The sequence below is a fragment of the Moschus berezovskii genome, chromosome 4 (assembly GCF_049115385.1).
Source record: "Moschus berezovskii isolate FMDL1 chromosome 4, NW_MosBer_1.0, whole genome shotgun sequence".
NCBI classification, from domain to species: domain Eukaryota; kingdom Metazoa; phylum Chordata; class Mammalia; order Artiodactyla; family Moschidae; genus Moschus; species Moschus berezovskii.
Genome location: NC_142463.1, coordinates 67,656,316 through 67,669,336, shown reverse-complemented (window position 1 = coordinate 67,669,336; position 13,021 = coordinate 67,656,316). Strand labels below are relative to the sequence as shown.

General features: G+C 38.8%; 1 protein-coding gene, 1 non-coding gene and 1 pseudogene across 2 annotated transcripts in view; 1 reads left to right on the top strand and 2 right to left on the bottom strand.

Annotated features, from left to right (window-relative positions):
* Window positions 1-3,678: 3,678 nt before the first annotated feature.
* On the bottom strand, window positions 3,679-11,556 carry LOC129540379 (B-cell receptor-associated protein 29-like; annotated as a pseudogene).
* Window positions 11,557-11,684: 128 nt separating this feature from the next.
* The window catches only part of LOC129540748 (guanylate-binding protein 7-like), a 41,356-nt gene continuing 40,019 nt past the window's right edge, over window positions 11,685-13,021 (top strand). The window contains exon 1 of the mRNA XM_055402119.2: window positions 11,685-11,809. The gene's annotated coding sequence lies outside the window, so the exon portion shown is untranslated. The remainder of the gene's footprint in view (window positions 11,810-13,021) is intronic.
* Window positions 12,667-12,739, bottom strand: TRNAF-GAA (transfer RNA phenylalanine (anticodon GAA)). The gene has a single exon. It is a non-coding gene; the product is annotated as a tRNA-Phe (tRNA).

Sequence of the window (13,021 nt, the reverse complement as noted above, 5' to 3'; positions counted from 1 at the left end):
AACTTTTGGTTTTAATTATGCATTTTATATGATTCCATTTTCTATCCTTTCTTTGCATAGCAATTATACCTCTTAAAACTTTTTTAAACTGTTTGCCCTAGAGATTGCAATATACATTTCTAACCAATCCATGTTCAGGGTCAGATAACACTATACCACATCACCAATAGCATAAGCACCTTAAAATAACAAAATGTTCCTAATTCTTCTCTCTGGTCTTTTGTATCATCGCTATAATTCATTTCACTCATACATACACTCCAATCTTCAAATGCATTGGTGCTATTATTGTTTTAATAAATTGCTGTCTGCTAGATCAACTTAGAATAAGAGAAATATATTTTTATTTTCTTGTCATTTATTCCTCCTTCAGTGCTCTTCCAGTCTTTACGTAGATCCAAATTTCTGATAGATCATTTTCCTCCTCTGAAGAACTTTAAACATTTCTTACAAATCAGGGTTCCTGGTGACAGATTCCCTCAATTTTTGCTTGTCTGAGGAAGTATTGATTTCTCCTTCATACAGAAGAATGATTTCAGAAGATACAGAATTCTAATTTGGTGTTGCTATTTCTTTCGAGATTTTAATTATTTCACTCCATTCTCTTCTTGCTTGTATGCTTTCAAAGGAGACGTCTGATATAATTCTTACCCTAGTGCTTCGATGAGTAAAATAAAATCTCTTTGGCTTATTTCAATATTTTCTCTTTGCCTTTGATTTTCTGTAGTTGAATATGATGTACTTTTCAATTTGAGACACACCTCCAAATTCACTGAGTCCGTCCCGATCACGTTCAGTCTACTGATGAGCCCACGAAAGACATTCTTCATTCTGTCACCATGTTTTAAGTTTCTTGTATTTCCTTACAATTGTGGGAGTTTCCATTTCTCTCCCTATATCACTCACTTGTTCATTCACATTTTCCTCTCTCTCCATTAGATTTCTTAGCATATTAATCACAGTAATTTTAAATTTAGCTGCCTGATAATTAGCAATTTTCTGCCATGTCTGAGTCCGGTTCTGATACTTGATTTGACTCTTCAGACCGCTTTTATGCCTTTTATCAATGGCAAGCCACTCCAGTACTCTTGCCTAGAAAATCCCATGGATGGAGGAGCCTGGTTTAATATTTCGAAGGACCTGAGGTAAATATGTCTATAGTGTGAGGTTTTATGTTAACTGTCTACAGGTTAGATTGTGTTTACCACTTGTTTTGGCTGCTGGGTCAGGAAATACAATTTCCTTCCTGTTAATGTTTTTGTCTCTCTGCTGTCTTTTGGTTTCCCTGGAACAGTGGTCCCTAAACTTTTTGGACCCAGGGACTGGTCTTATGGAAGACAATGGGAGTGGAGGTAGAGGATAGTTCAAGTGGTACTACTAGTGATGGGGGGAGGCACATGAAGCTTCCCTTTCTTGCCCTGCAGCTCACCTCCTGCTGTGCAGCCAAGTTCCTAACAGGCCTTGGACTGGTACCAGTCTGCAGCAGGGGATGGGGGTGTTGGGGACCCCTGCCTACCCTAGAGAACTTATCTACTACCATCTAAATCAGTATGTCTCCCCAAATATCATATGTTGAAAAACTTGTGCCCAGTGTGCTGGTGTTTGGTGGGGGGGCCTTTAGGAAGCGATTAGTTCATGAGTGCAGAACAATCATGATTGAGTGTAACGCTTCCATAAACTCATACCATGTGCCATGCCCATACCATACCCTTGCTATGGTAGTTACATTTTCAGTCTTTTGAGGAACTGTTTTCCATAGTGGCTGCATCAATTTACATTCCCACCAACAGGGTACATACAAATGCTACATTTTAAAAGTCTTTTGCATTCACTTTAAAGGCATTGTTACTCTGAAGATAATTCTGGTTGACATTTTTCATTCAACATTTTAATAGAGATGTTATTCCACTTTCTCCTAGCTTATATAATTTCTAGCAATGTTTCTTTCCAAGCCTAGTTTTTGTTCTTCCCTATGTAATGTTTCTTTTTTCACAGCTTGTCTTTAAGAACTTTTCTTCATAATTGGCTTTTATTACTAGTCTGTGGGTGCGAGGGCGTATTTCTCTTCTATTTGTTTTGCTTGCAATTCTATGAACCTTTGATTGGCCATTTGTCTCTTTTATTAATTTTGGGAAATTTTCTCTTCAAGTATTTTTCCTGCCTCTTCCTTTACTTCTTCTATTTTTATTTTTCCAATTATGTGCACAAGAAAAATTTTGTCATTGTACTGTGGGATATCCTAAACTATTGAAGGCTCAGATTTTTTTCTCTTTATTTCTGTGTTTCCACGTGGTTAATGACTATCGACCTATCTCAGATTGTATGGTTCTTTCCACCAATTTGTTCACATACTTTCTGTTAATTCCTCTAAAAGAATTCTTAGTCACTGATATTGTGCTTTACTTTTATAGGATTTCCACTTAACTCTATTAATAACATGAAGTCTTTAAAAAATTTTAATGTGTTTATGTGTGTATTCATCTTTCCAGTAGATCTTTCAACATAGTAATAGTGATTTCAAAGGCCCTGATTGTTCCACAATAGGTTTATTTCTGATATTGTTTCTGTTTTTTGTCTTATCTCATCATGATGCATAGTTTTAACTTGGGGTTTTTTTTGTTTGTTTGTTTTTGTTTCTTGTTTTTGCTTGACTCCATTTTTATTGTATGCTTAGCACTATTAAAAAAAAGTGGATATGGAGATAATAAGATTTATATTTGAAAAATAGCACAACCTTTATTTTGGTTAGGATGATTGTGGGGGGCATTTATTCAGTGTAGTAATTCATCTGTGCTGACTTTTGTTGTTGCTACACTACATCAAGTCCACCACAAGCTTCACATTCCTCCAGTGGAATTCTACTATTTGGCGTAGAAGTCCTGAAGCGCCACAAGATCCTCTTAGTTTTCCTGTTCCATCCTCAACCTTTAGCAGGCCCTGCATGCTTGTCCTGTGGGCAGTCTCTGTGCTCTTGACTTACCCCAATGGTAGACTGCTGTTTTTGGTTTTTGCTTTTGTTTATTTACTCATTGCAAGGCTTTGTTGAATGTCTGCATACTCATGTTTTCCAGGTAAATCTGTTGCATCTCAAACCTTGAAAAGCTCAGTCAGTCTGCCCAACAAAGGTTCTCGCATATCTCCTGCCCTGCATCTACTATTTCTTTTTCTTTTTTTTTTTTTTTTGCTTTTTGGATATATTACACATAAACTTTCTATCTCAAGCATTCCACATTGTTGTAAAATAATTTCAGTTCAGTGCTATGGCAGTTATGCAAATAGATGTAAACTCCATTCCCAGATGAACATTAAAAAAGCAGAATGCTTACTAATTATGTGTTATTAACACAAATGTCAACAAAAATAGTTTAACAAGTGCAGAAACACAATACTGAAAATATAATTATCAATACAGCTGTCCTAAAAGAGTTAACTAGTACCATCAGGCTTAAAAAAAGCACTTAAGGTCACTGTTTTCATGTTTCATTCTTTCAGCCACCATATACCAGTATTACTAGCAGTATTTAAATAAAGTGTTTAACATGCTTATATTTTATTTAAGAGCTGGAATACAGGCTTTACAATATATCTGAAACATCATCAATACTGTGATAATGCCATTATGATAAGTCTATGTGTATGGCATTAAAAAAATAATGGCTGGTCATAGTATGTTTTTCTGAACTGAATTTTAAATTTCCTAGAGGCTGACATGATAACAAATTTTTCTTCTTGACATGGTATATTCACAATCTTCTTTCATAAAGTTCACAGGCATTTCCTGTCTTTCCCTGCCCGATCCTGAAGTCCTGAGTATTCTCTCAGGAGCCGGTCGTACTCTTTTGAAAATCTCTCTGATTGCATCTTCATTATCATCACATCATTTTGTGCCTTAGAAAGGGCATCTGAAGCCTTCTTTAATTCAGTTTTTCTTTGTCTGCTAGTTTTTTATTTTCTGCTTCCTGTGTTCTTCTTCCTTGCCATAGTTTTTCAAGAGCCATTTCAGTCTTTCATTTTCTACCATGAATTTTTTGGCAGCCTGGTTCATATTTTCTGCTTGACGTTTAAGTACTGCTTTGTTTGACAGCTCTTTTGCCAGCTGAGTAATAATGGTGACCAGACGTCTCAACACTAGCCAGAAAAATAATGAAAATCCAGAAATGTAAAGATTTCTTTGAGACCTGAAGAGTTTCATTTGTGTATGTTCACAGGCAGCAGGTTTGCTGGTTGAGCTCTTTTCAATAGTATGAGTTGAGGAATATTTTCTTATTTCTCTCACAGTGTAGGAGCCCGACAGGGACCACGAGAGAGAATGGTTAAGGAAGCAGAGATGTACCTGCAAACAAGACTCTCTGCTTGGGCAGAGCATGCTTGCAAACAGGATGTTCTGCCAAGAAGCCTGCACACAATATCCAAGGTTAATGATCCACTCGCATACAAGGGAACATGCCCTCCTTAAAAATAAGGAAGAGACTGGAGTTCTGGGCAGGCTTCTTAGTAAACATGCTGTGGTCACTGCCTCCCTTTGTTCCTCCCGTCCTTGGAATGTGCTTGGCTTTTTGTCCTTGTTTGGTAAAAGAATGCATTGCTTAGATTTTGGTAGGTGTCCAGCTACCGGGGTATAAAAATAAACCGCAAGGGGGCTTGTGCAGAATTTTTCCTCCGCCGGAGTTGTGTCTTTGTCTTTTGTGTTTCTTGTCTTTGTGTCATTTCGCTCGCTACATCTGGCGCCCAACGTGGGGCTCGAGCGAAACCGAAAGGGTGAATACCCCTCGGGGATTGTAGGTCCAAGCCAGGGGAACTTTTGGGAAAATTATGGGGGATTCCCCATCAACAAAGGCACAATACATGGAGCTAGTCAAAGGACTTCTCCACTCCATCCGGGTGAAGGCATCTAGTTGCCCATTATCGGAGTTATTTCGCCTTGTGGAGCAGCATTGTTATTGGTTTAAGTGCCAACCTAAAGTACAATTAAACGTGAATAGAAATTAATACAGAAGGAATTACAGCAACAGCATCAGAAGGGTAACATAATTCCTTTGAAATTGTGGACTCTGTGTAATACTGTCACTCAAGCAGTTGCATTGCTTTCTACAGATAGTGAAACCAAATCTACAATATCTGAGGTGGTTTATGAGGAAGTCCCTAACAACAACAACAACAAAAAAGGTCAGATGCTACCGGGGCCGCCACTTTGCATTCCAGGGATGGGAAATCAGGTACCGAATCTGATAGTTCTAGTGAGTCCTCCTTGTCGTCCGAAGGGAACGACGAGGTTGATAAAGTGACCCGTCTTTTTCAACAATGGTAGAAAACACAAAATAAAGGAACAAAGAGGGCTTCTACTCCTATGGCCCCTCCCTATGCTTCTCCTTTTCCGGTATCTCATAAGGCTCCAGATGTAAGCGGAGAGGGGCACTCCTCATTTCCCGTGTCCATGTTCTGTGATGATTATATCCCTGCGCCCTCTGGTGGTTTTACAGATCCTCCACAATTATTTCCAATTCAACGGCAAGCAGCTCCCAACGACCCTTAGAGATGACTACTACCTCAGAAATAACCAAACCTTTAACGGTGTCAGATTTACGCTCTGCAACTTCAAAAAGTGCTGCTGCTGATTTGCCTCTCGCTAAAAATGTTCTTCTGTCTTCGGGAGGTGACATTTATAAATTAAAAACAAACATATTTGGCCCATTACCTAAAGGCACTTTTGGCTTAATATTGGGCCGCAGCAGCGCAGCTCTAAGAGGTATAACCATAATTCCTAAAATAATAGACTCTGATTTTATTTTAAAAAATTTTAATTATGGTCTCTACTTCTGTTACAATTTCACTATTGGCTGAAAAACGTATAGCACAAATAATTCTTTTATCTTATCTTCCATTTTCTGCTCTTCCTAATAAAAGGTCAGGAGGTTTTAAAAGTACTGGGCAACATATATTTTGGGAGATGCTCATCATGGATTCTCGTCCTGTTCTTTCCTTGACCATACAAGGAAGGAACTTTAAAGGGTTAATAAACACAGGGGCAGATGTTTCAGTCATTTCCTCTCAACAATGGCCCTAAAACAAAGAAAAAAGTCCTCTAATGCTGACAGGATTAGGCTCCATTGCAGATATTTGGAAAAGTACTCGTCCTTTACAATGCCAGTTCCATAATGGAAAAACAGTTTTTATCACTTTTTATATTGTTAGTATACCTACTAATATATGGGGAAGAGATCTTCTCTCTTCCATGGGGGCTTCTGTAACCATTCCGTCGGGAAACTAGTGGCCACTGCTCAAATTCCTCGAGCACTCCCATTAAAATGGATAATTAATACTCCTAAATGGGTTGAACAGTGGCCATTACCAAAAATGAAGCTCAAGGCCTTAGAACAATTAATATCAGAGCAACTTCAACTTGGCCATATAGAGCCCTCTACTTCCCCTTGGAATTCTCCTGTATTTGTTATAAAAAAGAAATCTGGAAAATAGAGAATATTGACTGATTTAAGAGAAGTTAATAAATGTATTGAATCTATGGGAGCCTTACAATTGGGCCTTCCTTCTCCCGCTCTTATTCCTCAAAATTGGTCTTTAATGGTACTAGATCTTAACGATTGTTTTTTTACTATTCCTTTACAATTACAAGACAGAGATAAATTTGCTTTCACAGTTCCTGTTCTTAATCACGCTCAGCCTGTTAAGTGCTACCAATGGACAGTCTTGCCACAGGGAATGATAAATAGTCCTACCTTATGTCAAGAGTTTGTAGCTAGTTCCTTACAATCTATCCGTCAAGAATATCCTAATTATATTCTCTATCATTATATGGATGATCTCTTATTGGCAGCTCCCAATATTGCTGAACATGATAAATTCTTCTTAAAGGTACAAGAGGCTTTGAAACAATATAACTTGCATATAGCGCCAGAGAAAGTTCAGAAGGATTTTCCCATTTCTTATTTAGGGACGATATTAGAGCAACACCGAATCTGGCCTCAAAAATTACAAATTAGAAGAGACCATTTAAAAACTTTAAATGACTTCCAAAAATTATTAGGAGATATTAATTGGCTACGCCCAGGACTTGGGATTCCTACTTATCAATTACGACACTTATTTTAGTCCCCGAATCTTAACCCCCTTGGCTTTGCAAGAACTTCAATTTGTTGAACAAAGATTAAATGATGGTTTTTTAACATATATTTCTGCGTCTCAACCTATTTCATTCATAATATTTCATACCCCTCATTCTCCATCTGGTGCGATTGCTCAAGAAAAAGAATTAATAGAATGAGTTTTTTTACCTAACAGTTTCTCCAAAAAATTAACTACATATATAGATAAATTAGCCTTTCTTATACAAAAGGGTCACAATCGTATTCTACAATTATCAGGAAAAGAACCACACCAGATTGTTACTCAATTAACGAATGCTCAAATATGTTTACAATTTAATGAAAATTGGAAGATTTCCCTTGCTTCATTTCCTGGTTCATTTTCTAATCATTATCTGTTGTCTAAATTGATTGATTTTCTTCGAACTAACCCCATGATACCTCAATCTCCGATTTCAGATATTCCAATTAAAGGACCCACTGTTTTTACTGATGCAAATAAAAATACCGCTGGATATTGGACTTTTGAATGTTCTAAAGTCCTTCCCCATTCGTTCTCCTCTGTACAGCCTGCTAAGTTATGGGCTATTTATTTAGTTTTGCAAGATTTTCCTCAACTTCCTGTTCCTCAACTTCCTGTTAACATTGTTTCAGATTCTCGAGATGCTGTTCTCTCTTGTCTACAGCTTCCTCAGTTTTCCCTGCCTATAACTCTTAAGACAGATATTGATAAATTGTTTTATCAGGTACAACAATCGCTTCTGTGGCATTCAGAATCAATTTTCTTTACTCATATCCATGCACATTCTGCCCTTCCTGGACCCTTGTCCTTCAGAAATGCTACAATCGATGCATTACTTTATCCTATAGAAGCAGCAAAACAAGGGCATCATCTGCAACATACTAACTCTAAAGGATTTAAAAAAATCTTATTACTCAGAAACAAGCTCAAAATATTGTTCGCTCTTGTTCCATATGTGCGCCTTTTACCTTACCATTTACCCCACCAGGTGTCAACATAAGAGGACTACAAGCAAATCAGATATGGCAAATGGATGTAATTTTTATTTCATCTTTTGGACAACAAAAATGCGTCCATCATACTATAGATACATGCACACATTTCCAATGGGCTACTGCATTACATTCTGAAAAAGCTGACGTTGTTATTACTCATTTATTATCTTGCTTTGCAGTTATGGGGATACCAATTAAATTAAAAACTGGTAACGCACCTGCCTACCAATTGGGGAAATTAGCTCATTTTTTATCCCAATATCATATAACCCATACTTTTGGCATCCCTTAAATAAGGGGCTTCCCTTGTGGCTCAATTGGTAAAGAATCTGTTTGCAATGCAGAAGACCTGGGTTCAATCCCTGGGTTGGGAAGATCCCCTGGAGAAGAGAAAGGCTACCCACTCCAGTATTCTGGCCTGGAGAAGTCCACGGACTGTCTAGTCCTTGGGGTCACAAAGAGTCGGACACGACTGAGTGACTTTCACATAATAATCAAGGACAAGCTATCATTGAAAGAGCTAATCATACTTTACATGAATATATTTTTTAAAAAAAGGGAAAACAGGAGAGATTTATGAAACCAAAAGATATCTTGAATAAAACCTAACTTACTTTAAATTTTTTGAATATTTGGAGCAAAGAAAATCTATCAGCAGCAGAATTGCATTTTCGAAGGAAAGAAGAGGATAAGATCTTGAACACACTCATTTGGTATAAAGAAAAATGTTGGGTTCCAGCATCACTGATATATTTAGGACAAGGTTATGCTTTCATATCTGTTGATAATTTTAGGTTTTGGACACCAACTTGGTTAATCAAGATTCATCATGGATGACCACTTTGTGTGAAAATTTGAAGAGCTTTCTGCACAGCGGAGCTTTACCTTCCCTACCCGATCTGCGTCCCCTCCAACATGGGGGCAACTGAAGAAGCTTACACAGGAGACCGAGAAAACTCTCGTTAATTCTGGTCAACCTCTCAATCCTACTAATTTGCTGTTGGCTATGATGGCTGTGGTTACCTGTCAGGTAATGTATGCGCAAGCGATAGAATATACTTATTGGGCTTACGTTCCTAATCATCCTCTTGTGAAAGCTGTCTCTTGGGGCGAACCTGAAGTACAGGTATGCACCAATGAAACTGCATTCTTCCCACCACCCACGTGTGGAGGAATTGAGCATTTGTATCATCATAATAATCAATATAACATAAGTAATGTTACTGTTGCAGTGGAGGGCCTCCCCTTATCCATCGGAGGACATCCCTTTTGCCTCTCTACAAAAGAGCACAATCATCACTCTTATAATACCTGGGGGTACACTATAATAATCATCATCCTGCTGTCTTTACTGTGCTTGTTTCCACCAGGGGATTCAACACCTCTACAATGCCGATGAGTCACCATCCTGATACCTTTATACCATTATGCCCTTCTAATTTTTTTATTCCTTCTCTAGAATCTTTGGAATGGGAAAGTTGCCAAGGTCATTGGCCTTTTAAGGTCATGAATTATTCTGGATTTGTTATTGTAGATTGGAGCCCTGATCATAGCCAAATTTTGGAAAAATGGTCTAACAAAACTCTCAAATGGCATCGAATTAATGGTACTTTAATGGGTAACGGTAATGAAACCGTAAAATGGCAGCAGTTTGCACTCGTTCCCCCTCAGCTGCGATTGTTAGGGTATCCCCACTTCCAAGGGAATATTTGGAAATTGTGGGCAGTTTTGGGAAATCTCACTATATGGTCGGGAAACTATACTTTGGACCGTTCAGGTCCCTTCCATGTTCACTTGCATGTTAATAAATCTTATTCTGCTACGGTTTGTCTAAAACACCCCTTTGCATTGTTGTATGGGAATTGGACTTGGAATGTTACCGAGGGATCTAATCATGTAATCACTGTAATTTAACACAATGTGTAAATCAGTCATGGTGGAAGAATTTTGAAACACAAACCAACAATTCTAATTTTTCATTGGTGGTTGTTAAACCTCGAACCGAAGTATGGCTACCTGTAAATCTGAGAAGACCTTGGTCAGACTCTTGCTGTATCTCATTTGGTGACCGCTGTACAGACCTTGCTTCGCCGATCCCGACGCATGCTTGGCGTAATCATAGCTTCAGTTCTTGCGGTGGCTTCAGTTACTGCAACCGCTACCATGGCTGGACTTGCTTTGCATCAAGGAATCCAAACAGCAGACTTTGTACGGGAGTGACATAAAGACTCTCATTTATTATGGCAACAACAATGAGATTTGGATGCCCAACTTGTAACTGATGTACTCAATCTTCAACATCCTGTTTCTTGGCTGGGGGATCAATTAACTGTCTTGTCTACAAGAAGTGTGTTGAAATGTGATTGGAACTCCTCTCAATTATGTATCATACCTGTGCCTTTTAACATGAGTGAGGGTTGGGAAAAGGTGAAACGGTCATTAACAGGGCATCAAAACCTAACTAAGGAAATTATGGAGTTAGAGCAGCAAATTTTGTCTACATTTAGCAAAACGCTACCTGACATTGCTGGGTCCGATTTGTTAAAGGATTTACAGGAAGGGATGAATAATTTGAATCCTCTGGGGCATGTAGCTACTCTAATTGGAACTACTTTGGGGAATACCTTGTTCATAATACTATTATGCTGTGTTATTATTCTAGTCTTCAGGTGCTGGCGAAGAGGGCAACAACTAAATAAGGATAGACAACGCGTTCTTGCCGCCTTACAGCTTGCTACTGCTTCTCAGAAAGAAGGGGGAGATGTAGGAGCCTGACAGTGACCACGAGAGAGAATGGTTAAGGAAGCAGAGATGTACCTGCAAACAAGACTCTCTGCTTGGGCAGAGCATGCTTGCAAACAGGATGTTCTGCCAAGAAGCCTGCACACAATATCCAAGGTTAATGATCCGCTTGCATACGAGGGAACATGCCCTCCTTAAAAATAAGGAAGAGGCTGGAGTTCTGGGCAGGCTTCTTAGTAAACATGCTGTGGTCACTGCCTCCCTTTGTTCCTTCCGTCCTTGAAATGTGCTTGGCTTTTTGTCCTTGTTTGATAAAAGAATGCATTGCTTAGATTTTGGTATGTGTCCAGCTACTGGGGTATAAAAATAAACTGCAAGGGGGCTTGCGCAGAATTTTTCCTCCGGCTGGAGTTGTGTCTTTGTCTGTCTTTTGTGTGTCTTGTCTTTGCATCATTTCGCTCGCTACACACAGCATCTAGAAACAGAACAATCAATAGGATTATAATAGTAAGAAAAGCCTTGTTCCAGAAACTTGCAATTTTACCCCAAACGCTAAAGGAAAATATCTTCTTCCATCTCTGAGGAGGAATAAAAGGTAGACAGAAGATTAAGATGAGTCCTATTTCAGCGTAAAGAAAAGTTGCAACTGCTGCCCATTGGAGTGTCATTGTTTTTGTTCACACGGAGCCGGCCAGGCGGCACTGCGGTCGTGCTTTCGGTCCAGGTTCCGGCCTCAGCAGGCAAGCCACCCTCCGCTAACGCCCGAGCCCGCTCCCCACCCCAGCCCCGGCTCCCGCTCCGCGAACGCGCCGAGGGAAGGGCCGACCCCGCCGGCCAACCACGGCGATAGCAGCGCGACCCCGCGCCCCACGCGGCCTGGAGGCCCGCGGGGCTCTCCTGCATCTGTTTCTTATGATACCTGATGGAGGCCAGTGGAAGATTTTATATGAGTGTGTGAATTTCCCTTATGATAAGGTTTACTGTGGATTCTGGCCATTGTGCAATATGCAGGAAGTTTATTAAAAATTTTGTTATTCTAATATCTGTAATCAGATAAAAGATAGCTTGTTTATGTGACTCATCTTCTCAAAAGGGATTGCAACTCTTTGAAATTTTATCTTCTTGCTTTGTGACCTCACTTGGGATGGTATTTCAAAAGCATGATTTAATAGATTATCTGGACCTGTTTTTCTTTTCAGATTAAAGCAATGTCCTCTTGAGACATTTTTGGATTCTTAGTAGTTTGGAACATGGATCTCATTTCTCTAGATTAGTCACTCTAGCTCTACCAATTTCATAAACTACCAGTTTTACAAACAGTTTGGTTGCTTTGACTCTCTTATTATATAATGGTTTTCTACTTCATTAAGTCTGTTTTGCTTTTATTTTGGTTTCTTCTACTTTTACTGCATTTGGATCACTGGAAGAGATTGTTATTTAGCTTGATTTCTACTTTAATTCTTTACTAGTTTATGGTTTGAGGATATGAATTTCACTGAAATTAGTGATTTAACTGCATCTTGAAGTCTGAAATATAGTATTATCAGTATTGCTCATTTTAAAATATTTTATATTTTTCAAAATAAAATTCTTTGTGACCTATAGATTATTTAGAATTATAAAAATATAAGAATCTTCGGTTATCTTTTTGTCATTGTTTTATAACATTGAAAAGTGAAAGTGTTAGTTGCTCAGTCGTGTCCAGCTCTTTGCAACCTCATGGACTGTAGCTGGCCAGGCTCTTTTGTCCATGGGATTCTCCAGGCAAGAATAGTGGAATGGGTAGCCATTCCCTTCTCCAGGGGATCTTCCCAGCTCAGGAATTGAACCTGGGTCTCCTGCATTTCAGGCAGATTCTTTACCATCTGAGCCACCGGGAATATTTTTTTAACATAGTATTATGGTAAATTGGTATCCTCTGCTTGACTTTAATTTGTTAACGTGAAAAAATATGTTTTCTACATGTTTGATCACAATTATCAGCATATTAAATATCTATTTGTTCAATTTGCTAATTATCCTCTTCAAATCTTTGGGCTTCTCTGGTGGCTCAGATGTTAAAGAATTTGCCTACAATGCAGGAGATATGTTTGACCTCTGGGTCAGGAAGATTCCCCTGGAGAAGAAAGTAGCAACCCACACCAGTATTCTTGCCTGGAGAA